This window comes from Thunnus albacares, chromosome 2 (assembly GCF_914725855.1).
Source record: "Thunnus albacares chromosome 2, fThuAlb1.1, whole genome shotgun sequence".
Lineage (NCBI taxonomy): Eukaryota > Metazoa > Chordata > Actinopteri > Scombriformes > Scombridae > Thunnus > Thunnus albacares.
Window position 1 is genome coordinate 1,075,195 of NC_058107.1, and position 11,393 is coordinate 1,086,587.

Consider the following 11,393-nt stretch of genomic DNA (forward strand, 5'->3'; position numbering starts at 1 on the left):
TAGTTACTTTAAGCTTATTACTCAATATACGTCTCAGCTTAAAAACAAACTACAGAAACTGTCAGAAGCAGCAGCCAGACCTCCTGCACTCATTCACTAATCATACAACATCAACAGGTGACTGAACAACCACTCAATTAAAAACGAATGAATGAGTGAGTCCAGACAGCTCACTGTAACTTCAACAAACAAACTAACGTTACCCACAACACTTTATATGATCTCTGCTGCATTCTTGTTAAGGAGATAAATTCACACAACAGCCACACAGAGACATTTAACCATCAGAGATGAAATTAGCGACCAAAGAGACAGAGAGAGAGAAGCTGTATCTGACTCACGTTATCTGACGTCTTCTTTCTTTCATAGAGATGAAGTATTCATGTCATAACATCCATTGTGACTGTTGGTCATCTTGTATGATAGTTAACAGAACTTTATGGCTGCTGCTTAACCAGTCTGGTATCATTAGCAACGATGACAAACAAGCTAACTCTCCTGGTTGTTTCTCCGGTTGCTTCTCTCTCCAGCCGCTGCCCAGCAGCGTCCTGCTGCTGCTGCGCTGCCCAGTCCAGATCATTTCTCCCGTTAGCTTAACAACTGTCCTTAACAGTCCTTCCATGGATGTATAAAGAGTCCTTCAGGCTGCTACAACAAGCTAGCTGTTGCGTTGGCTAAAGCAAGGAGCTATCTACTGCTGCTACTCTGCCTTACAGTGGAGAGAATTGAAGATGAAATCTGGAAACTATCATTGGACCAACTCAATGTCAATATTGCATTCTGGTTGTTGATTGGTTAGAGAGGACAGCCTCCCTTGGTGCGTCATTTTACGTGTCATGGCCAATCACAGATTAGCATGAAAAAAAATGAAATACATTGAGTCCAATATAAGAGATCCCCCCCCCCCCCCCCCCATCAACCTCCTCTGCCTCTATGGACCAGCCTCTACTGCTTGGTGTGACACTTAGCTGCCACCAAAAGAGGAGAAATGTGACTCCAGGTAACTCAAAGTCGTCGTATTTGCATTTTGTGTCTTAGCCGTCTTGCTAACGTTAGCCACTGGTAAGGCTACATTCAGGAATCTGATTTAGTTCAGAGGTGGAGGCTATGAGAACAAAGTAGCTTCACTGAGAGGACGGGACTGCATACAGTCACTGTGGCTAATGTCAAGCTAGCTTCTAGCTTCTAGCTCCTGAATGTAGCCTTACCAAGCTAGCTTGACATTATGACGGGACTGCATACAGTCACTGTGGCTAATTTCAGGTTGCTGTTGATGGTCAGTAAATACATACAAACTCTAGGCCTGCTTTTCTTTTTCTACACGTGTTAAACACAGAGGATGGAGCATGTGGCTGTGGACTTTGAAGCTGTTCAAAGGCACCTTTGACAAAGCTGACAGCTGAGTAACGAAAGTAAAGTAAAAATTAATGGAACTAATTACTTTTGATGTTGAGTAATTAGTAAAGTAGCATGATTACTTTTAGGTTCCACAGTAAAATCCTACCAGGAATGGAAGTATAATATTTAATTTGAGCTGCTGGAATAGTACAGTGTGAAGTGTTTGATCTCATGTAATACATAAATACATACATTCATTGAATCAGTTTGGTTCCTTTGTTTGTGGTTTTTCAGACATTTGCTATGATAAATGTGTATCTATATTGGAAATTGTCCTTATTAATATCACCCAGTCCCAATCCCAGTGGGATGGAATTTATGACTAGTTGTTGAAGTCAGTGCAGAAATGCCTTGACAAAACCATCCACCCATTTTCTCAACAGTTTACCCAGTCATGGGTCATGTAAGCTGGAGCCTGTCCCAGCATGCATTGGGTAAGGTCTGTCACAGAGCCCACACCCACAAAGAGGAAATGTGAACTCAAGAGCACTGGATTTAACCAAGGAGGCACCAGTGGTGACCACTGAGCAACCGTTTGACCTCATCTTAAGAAAAGCCTTTTAGCTGCTAACTATTATCATATTGTCTGGAATAAAAACACACAAGAACTTAAGAGTCTCAAAACTTATTTAAATCTGATCTTTTTTTGTTTGTTTGTTTTTAACCATTTATTTATTATTATTTATCTTGTGACGTGATGGCTATTATAAAAAAAAAATTATAGACCTTGATTGGACCTTAAGTCAAGAATTTTTTTGTCAAAATCTGTGAGAATCTCACAGTTTAGTCACATGACTGTTTGTTACTGTTCTTCACCAGATTCTTCAGGCCTCCTCTCAAACTGAGAGTGGTCAATTGTGAACTCTTTGTGTTTTATGCTGCCTCTGTCTTTGGTGATAAGGACTCATTGTTGTGTGTTTTTTTTGTCTCCATCTTTTCTGCTTTGGCTGTATTACTGTGGTGTCTTTGCACTGCACTTCACAGAGATTCTTTATCAATGTTGCCAGCAAAGTGACGTCTTTTTCTCAGATTCCTGATGGGTAGGATTTTTTTACGTGCTATTTTATCTCTCCAACTACTCCTAGTAGCTACTAAACAGCAAATTTGAAGCTTTCATGAACTGGATATACCTTGAATTCTCAAATAAAAACCGACATTCAAATAATTGCAGAGTCCAGGATTTTCAGTACTGTCAAAAACATACACTCTTTCTTCTATTAAACTGACACAGAGATGTTCTGTTAATCGGATGTATTGTAGTGCAAAACACCAGGTGAAAACATCAGGTGAGGAAAACTGTAAGAGTCTCAGTAGCTTGCCCTGATGCTCGTCATTTTGTGTGATAAATATCTTTTTGTGAATCCCCCAAATCTCTATAATTGAGTTAGCATGACACATGGAGCCACAATGGCCACATTTATGGGAAAAACATCACATTCAAAAACCCTGAAATTTAAACATCTTTGAAGTGAGTTTCACTGACAGGAGTTTCACACTGAACAAAAAAAAAACAGCAGAATAGAACAGATTAGATGATTAGTCTGATATAAGTCTGTTAAAAGTCTGGTTCTTTCTGCATTTGAGGAAAATAAAGTCCCATTTATCTATCATCTATTAACAGTAGGTAGAATATTGCATTATAGCACTCTATGATTGGAGTAAAGCTCAAATTTATGCATATGAAACTATCACATAATTACTACCTCCAACCTGAAAAACAGATGGAAGCATGTTTGCAATGCTATTTTTAAGATACTGCAAATTTTGACCCAGCTGCTTGGGTGGAAAGTGGAAACACAGTGGAAGTGAAGGTTGAGGTGAGGGTGAAGCAACATCTGTGTGGCCCTTTTATTATGAGCCAGCGGGCAGATTTGTCCTGGAGGAGGCGCAGCAGCTGCTCCAGAGAGGTGTCCTGCCAGCTGAAAGTCAATGTTCACCCAAGTGTAGGAAGAGAAGCCCTGCCTGATTGACAAAACTTTTGGCCAAGGTCAGCGAGTGTGTGTGTAGGCGTATGTGTGTGTGTGTTCGGTGGTGGTGCTGTTGGTGGTGTTGAGGAGCCAATGAATAATCACCCCTCTTGGGTTTTTGCATTCTGGCCGGCCAGCAGTGGGCGGTGGTAATCTCCATGCTAGTGTTGAGTCTAACCATTACAGACACTTTATACTTTTGAAAAGCATAAAGCATACATCTTGAGAAATCATACCGCTTCAACCCAGCAAACATTTGATGGACAGCGATGTATGATGGGGGGGGGGGGGGGCAGCCAAGTCCCACCTCTTAGGTTTACATGGCATATCACCTCAACATCAACCCTAACAAGCACAACAAAATACCAATATATTACAGCATGATGGAAAAAATCCAGACTAAGATAGCTTTAGAGACAGTTTTACTGTGCCTCTGAGTATCAGAGTGCAGCACTTTTAAACATTTTAAATCTAACTTGGAAACATGGTTGAGGGATCCTCAGATGGGAGTCACTGAATTAAGATACACTGCATATGTTGGATAGCATTAGTAGAACATGTCTGGTTGGGAATTTCTTGTACTAATAAAGTGTTTTTTTCTGATTCTAACACTGATGTTTTACAGTGTGTGTGTTTTCAAAGTCTTGACTCCTGCAGTTGGCTGGAACGAGGCTGTCTCCTTCCGAGTGGCAGTGGACGGTTTCCCAGAAGTCCATCGGCCCGTCCGCCTGTTTTCCTACCTGTTTGCTGGACTGTTCCTTCCGTGCCCCCCTGCTGCGAGACCCCCCCTCTTCATGGACTCGGGTCTTATGTGGGACGAAGAATGTCCCTTGAGGGGGGAGCTAGCGTTAGCTTGGATACGAGGTAGTCTTCCTAAGTTCTTCTCTTATATACAGTCTTTCTTGATCATTAGTACAATCTATGATTGCAGGTGTAATAGTCTCCTCAGCCAGCTGTGCATATATCAGCATTGGCAATCGGCAAAAATGAGAGTCAAAAAGTAAATGTCGTGTTGAATAATCGTGATCTCAATATTGACCAAAATAATTGTGATTATGATTTTTGCCATAATATCCAATTTTGTGGCCTTATTTATTTTGTGCAGTTTTGATATTTATTTTAGTGAACATGCAGTTGTCATGGTCCTGCTCAGTTTCTTAATAATGTGCTCTGAAATGCACTTTGTACATGTAAATATATGTATTTATGTTAAAAAAAAAAAAAAGATGACATACTTGTGTTTTCAAAGGATATTTTTGAAAAATAAATTTGCTTGGTTTGAATTCTATAAAAGTGGGTTGCGACTTAATGACCATGTGAAAATATGAGTCCCAGAGTGACACCAGTTGAGAACCCCTGGAATAGACGACACTGATCATAAGCTGCAACTCTGGGCTCCAAAGCAAACCAACAGGGTGACATCACACCTTGATATGTCCATCTTTATATACAGTCTGGGGTTATAATGGACTGTATGATATGAAAAACTGTCTTTGATACAGAATTTCATTCACTGCAAAACTTCTGACCTGTTGATAACAATTATGATATGACACAGTTATATAAATATATTATTATGATGATTTAACACAGTAAATCTCTGTTTGCAACAGATTCTTGTGAAAGGTGACATGGATCTTATTGTTGGTGGTGTATCTTCAGGCCTGTCACTGTGCAGTAAACTACAACGGCGGATCCAAAAGGCCACTTCCTGTTTTTACTTTCGGCTCAGCTAGAAGACGTTTAAAATGATTTATGTAACAAAAGGTTTATTTGGAAAGATTTAGGAAGCTTGCGCTGCTCGCCCTGATATGTTGAGTTGCTTTTCCAGAATCTGTATAACAAAGGTGGAGAGTGCCAAGTTATTATGACCCTCAGTCATAATGGTCACAATCATGAGAACAGGACCAAGGGAATTTTTGTGAACTGTGTATGCACTGTGTTTTCCATGTTGGCACAGATAATGATGTATACACATTGATGTCCAAGTATTTGCTTGAGAAGTCCATGCGATAACAAATCAAGCCTGTTTTTGAATCAACATCTGAGCAAATCATGAATGCCTTTAACTGGCAAACATGACTGGCTGTAGGTCCCCAAAGCACAACATCAAACAGCTTTCCCAATCAATAATTCACTTGCACCAACACCTCCTCTGTATCCAGGTGTACTTTCCATACACCATTTGCTTTCCCGGTCAAATGAAACAATCAATTTCACACCCCTGCATGTTTTATAAGCCTAATAAAATCTCTGTGCTGTCAACTAGGTGTGGAATATTTAAGAGTTCAATTCATGCTGCTGCTAGTGTATCGAGGCTGAGCAATAGTTGAAAGCCAGGAGGGACCAGTTGGTAGAAAGGTCAGGTATCAGCTACTCTGACCACGCCAAATGTCAGCAAGACAATCTGATAATTTGTGACCCCGGGGTGAAGAGAAAATCAAAAGACGCTATATGCAGGATCTGTAAAAGACCCAGTGTAAAATGTCAGACAAATATATGCCGAGATGAAGTGAGATGTCAGTCAGATCAGTGTCAGTATTCAGAGAGCACACTCTCTGTTTGCTGCAGCATCCTGCAGGAAGTTGACTGTAATGCCTGAGTGATAAAAACAACCAGCAGCTACAAGCTATTTGTTCATGTGATGAGAATGATTTTACATTTTTGTTTTAGATACCTGGATACAGTGAGGCGATGTATCCCACTGAGGTGATGACAATGTGCTTCAGTGGATTTCAACTGTAAAACAAAGCACAACTGGTATATTTAGAAAACAGAGTGCTCATTAAAATGCAGGAAAATTAATGCTAACTGTTCATCTCAATGTCACACAGTTCGTGATGACAGAATGCGAGATATTCTTTTTTTTTTTTTCAGAAACCAATTAAAACCTGAACTGAGGAGAATCAGAGGCGAATAAATCATTTGAAAAATCCCATTAGAACAGACACAGAGGACTCAGCTGTGTTTTTAAAAGCCAAAAGGGTCAAGAAAAAAAATGTAATAGGCTTCATAGATAGAAATAAATAGACTGGGGAAAGGTGTCTCTGATGGGAAATGAGTTTTAATAAAAAGCAGTCGGTTTTCTTCACAGTGGGGTAGACAGAATACGGAATATGCCAGTATCATTGGCTCCTTCTGCTGACGGGTACAGAGCCTCGCTGAAACAATCAGCTCAGAGGCAAAGCACTAAAACAACCCAACCTTGCCACAAATGTGGCTTCCCTTGCTCTAGGTCGGATGATCCAATCGCAAAAACATGAATAACCTCGGCGCAGAAAAGCAATTACCCGCAGCCTAGACAAAGGGGCCAAGGCACCGGCACCTCCAGGGCCAGAGAGGCGGTACGGGGCTGCCGCTGTCTGTGCTATGATACAATACTCTAGCACTGCTGTTTAATCACACAAAAACAGGGGCGGAATCAGAGGGGTTCTGTATCCTCCATGTTTCAAGTAACAATCCATGACAATCTTCATGTAAATGTCTGTTTTTATTGCTCCCTCTTGCTGAAATGTTCAATGTATGTCTGGTTTATGAAAGCTTTAATGTTCGCTGCTCTAATCATGCGCCGTCAGAGAGGTTTTTCTTTCTTGAGAAAACGTGTTGGTGCACAGAAATGATTTGCTTTATCTGAAATAAACATGGCTGAAGAAACAAAAGAGAAGACCACCGTGGCCACCGTTTAACTGGCAGGTGATCTGTGGGGAACGCAGTGGAACAATATCACAGCCTTTAGCACCATGTGGATGGAAATCAACTGTTTTTTTTTTAAAGGAATGGTGGATTAAGACCTTCTGTAATTAAAATGCATTCAAAAACAAACTTTGCTCGGAAGAAACAGCCATGTCATACAATCATTCTTCTTCCTCTAAACCATCGACACGAATGCAAAGCATGGAGTTGAATTAGTAAATGTGCTTTCAGAGCACTTGAATATAAGAGTGTGACCCTTTTGTGAGGCCACTTGGCCACGGAAAGTACAGAAGGAAAGTCAATTTAGAGCCTCTTTGGTAAAAACGGTTGTAAATCTTACACTTAATTAAAACAACCTCAATTTACTGCTCTTATCTTAGGTAATCATGTTAACCAATAGGGGTGCTAAAAACTCATTAGGGGTATGGATTTTAATTAGCAACCTTGTAGATGCAACATAAAATATCCCCCCTCAAACAGGAATCCTTTAGCGACGGGAATATTCTGGCTGTGTGGTTGTTTGGAAAGATAATTATTAGCTAATGAAGCGTATTCTTTTCTTTTTGTGCTATTCACAGCTTTCTTTCGGACATTGTAGCATACCCTGTTAAAGATATTGTATTTAAGGTGACTACACACCTTGTAGTACACTCAATCAATGAAGCTCCAGGTGGTTTTTTTAAGTCCACATCAGATGCAGTGGAAGTAAAATGATCTGACATGTAGCAACATCCGCTATGGTTGAATGGTGAATTAAAATTAAGTAGATCATTTAGAGCTGATAAACGTTTGATACAGCTCACATAGATTTGGTGTGAAATGCTATAAGTTGGATGCAAATTGGTGTTAACACATATTATCTAAGCCACTACTTCACTGTGATTTATTTAGCTGACTGTCATAACATTGTTAAATATAAACACAAATATATATAAGAGCTGATTTTTACTATTGGAAAACAAACTTGTTAGTGACTCCAGAGGGAGCGGAGTGAAATCTGAGTCAGCAGCTACAAGTTAGAACAAAGTGAGGTTAGCAGACCTCCTCATCTCTGCTGGAGGCTAGCAGCTCCAGGCTACATTAGCTGCTACTAGCATAACACACCCATCATGGACAATGTAGGCACCAGGTTTTGACAAGGAAGAAGAATGTGTAGATAAAAAAAAGATAATATATGTATATCTGGTTCTGCTGCATTGATTTTGATCTTTTTTAAATTGTTCATCATGAGCACAACAATCAGTGCAATGCTAATGCTCAAACATGGAAGTCAATTTAGTCAAGAAGTCCATTTAAATCAAGCACTTTACTTAATGTTGAAGTACTGTAACTTTGAGTATTTCTATTTTATGCTACACCTCAGAGGGAAATATATAGTTATTATTGGACAGAGTAGTTAGAAGTTTAATAGAATATGATATGAAATAAATTGCCCAACACTACACATATACAGCAATAAAAATTAGATCCATCTCGACCAACTACAACTTTAACATGCTGCTTTCACATTATATCAATAACTAAGATTCAATAATGAGGAAGACAGCTGTGCATTGTGAGTGTACTTTTGTTATTTTTAATACATTTTGAAAATAATTCCTCTGCTCTTTTATTTAAGTTAAGACTTTTAGAAGTGTTTTAGTATTTAGTATTGTAGTGTTGATACTTACATATGTAAGGCAACACTTCCTCCACCACTGCTGGATTATTTTACAGCACAGTACTTTATAGGAATGGTATAAATTGTAGTAGTAGTGGTACCTTAATGATCAGTTCATAAAATTGAACCGAACAAGTTTTCATCCTGTATGTGCTTTATCTAGTGAATAAGTATGAAATTGTCTTGTTAGTAAATATTAATTCTTCACCCACTCATTTTCAATTACTTGTGATTTGATGGAGGTTCCTCCTCCTCCTCACGCCTTTTAACATAACTGCAGTTATTATTTCATGAATATTTCATATGAATATATTCTTCATTTAAACATAGTAATCTATACATTAAACTCTCATATAGATGCTCTCTAAAGGGCTTGTTTGAACATCATCACTTAATCTAGCAGAAGGCGAGTGAATGTGAAGGTGTTTCACTTTTCCCTGAGGCAGAAATTAAAGGTGATATCAAAAGGTCAGGCAGAGATCTGGATCCAGAGGAAACAGCGCTGGATGATGAAAGTGTTGCTGGTGGAGTGAGCTGCGTGTGATCATACTCACCAAGCCTTCTTGTTAACTTGGAGAGGAAACAGCAGTCCATCCATTACTTTGCTCTCAGTGCCTGTATAGAATCACGTATGGCAATAATCGATTGTTCGAGTGCAAAGCTGCTGCGGACAGCATAAAATCCAGCCGATGATACAAGGAACTGCCGCTGAGGCCGGCTGGGATCGGGTCTGCGGTGGCAGCAGCGGGAGGAGGGAAACATTCTGCTGCAGGCCTTGTATTGCACGGTACGAGTGCACAGAAGCAGGAAAGTAAACTGTCAAGGTCTAGACATTTTGGAAATGAAATCCTACAGGATAAGATGAAACCATTGAGGAAGAAAAATCATCCACGCTCCAAAAGAAAACAATATTTGGGCTGGCCTCATTTCCATATTTTTCTATTTTTAATTCTTCGATCACTTCAGAAATAATCGTGCAGGGTGCACGAGTTTTCAGCCCCTTAGGCCTTCCCCAGTGTGCAGGCTCTTCCCCCTGCTCATGTCATTCTCCATTGTACACAGTGAGAAGAGTTCTCAAGCTGGGTGAGCACAGGGTTTCTCAGCTCTAAAGCCTTATTCACACAGGACCGGTATTACATGAGGATTTTCTGAAAATAAAGATTCACACTTTCATTATCGATCTGTGTTGAAGATGAAACTTACTGAAATCACCAATGCATTTGTGTAAATCCAGCTGTGGAAAGGAACTAAGTGCAAATACTGTGCTTATATAAATATTTGAGGTACTTGAGTATTTCCATTTTTTTTAATATTTCCATTCCACTACATTTCAACTGGAAATAAAACATTTTTACTCTGCTACAGTTATTGATTTGATAGTTATTTTTGTGGTAAAATACGATTCATTGTTATACGTTAAATGCTTAATATGTCATTTTATTTATGCTTATACTGAATATATTACTGAAGTAGGAGTATTTTTTGCTTCTATTACTTGACTAAAGGATCTGAATACTGCTTCCACCACATTGTAAAACTGACAGTTCACAATATGTCACTTTCTGTTAGAGTGAACAGAATCATATCCTGGGTCCAGACCTCTGAAGAACTGCCTACATCTCTGATTTGTTCAGTGATTATGCCAATTGATGGCAATTTCCCCAAATTGGAAAACAAGCAACCAATCAGAGCGTTGTGGGTGGGATTAAAAATCATTTCCACATCTACATCCATGGAAAAATGGTTATAGAAATGGCAACAAGCACGGATGAGATCGACACAGCTTGTTGTAAGTCAACTAACATAAATAACTCTTAAATAGACATCGGACCTCAAGCAGGAACCACTCATACTAACAGATTTATTCTTAAGAGGCACGTACCAGTGGTTCAAAAAAAAATTGTGGCATTCATCAATTTTCTCGTACTTATAATTTTATGGGTCTGAACAGAATTTACGAGTTCAGACCTGTCGTACGTGTCTCTCTCTGCCTTTCTTCACAAGGGGAGAAACACTTGGTTGACTTAATGTCTTAATCTGAATGAATTAATATATATCTGTGTGACTGTTACACAACACCTGTCATCACAAGCACTTTGTGTTAGAAAGAGGGTTTTTTTAGCATTTAACTTCACGTTGAAGCATTTCCTCTTTATTTATGTCACATGACATTCATGCACATAATAATTAGATCATATGTGTGTGTGTGTGTGTGTGTGTGAAAGAGGCAACATTAAGGGTAAGTGTCATGGAAGTGTGACACTTTATAGCCAACAAATAAAACTTAAATGAAGTGATATAAGTATATTATTACATTATCAGCTCCAGTTATTATATTTTTTATGATTTTTCTTAAACCCAGCTAATAATGTAATAACCAGCCAATAATATAATAACTCATTACTTAATGTGCAAAAACTTATTGGTTTGGAAATGTTATTACATTACGGGTAAGTTACTACATTATCTACTTTTATTACATTAAGAACGGAAATATTATTACGTTATTGGCAGTTATTACATTATTAACTTCTACATTAAGAGAGTTTGTTGAATCCAATTTGAAAACCTGGCAGATAAAAGTAAGAGAGATTTGGGAAAGAACAGGAAAACGTTCTTGCATGAGGACAAATCTCTTTTTTGAACATCACAGAAGAAGTTAACTGATCCTGTTG

At 38.9% G+C, this 11,393-nt stretch overlaps 1 long non-coding RNA gene across 2 annotated transcripts; it reads left to right on the forward strand.

Annotated features, from left to right (window-relative positions):
* The first annotated feature begins 929 nt into the window (after positions 1-929).
* Positions 930-7,033, forward strand: LOC122989454. Of its 2 annotated transcripts, XR_006405073.1 has the most exons (4): positions 964-1,000; positions 1,337-2,438; positions 4,023-4,229; positions 4,979-7,033. It is a non-coding gene; the product is annotated as an uncharacterized LOC122989454 (long non-coding RNA). The 2 variants fall into 2 exon arrangements; XR_006405072.1 differs by having other exon boundaries at positions 930-2,438.
* The last annotated feature ends 4,360 nt before the right edge of the window (positions 7,034-11,393 follow it).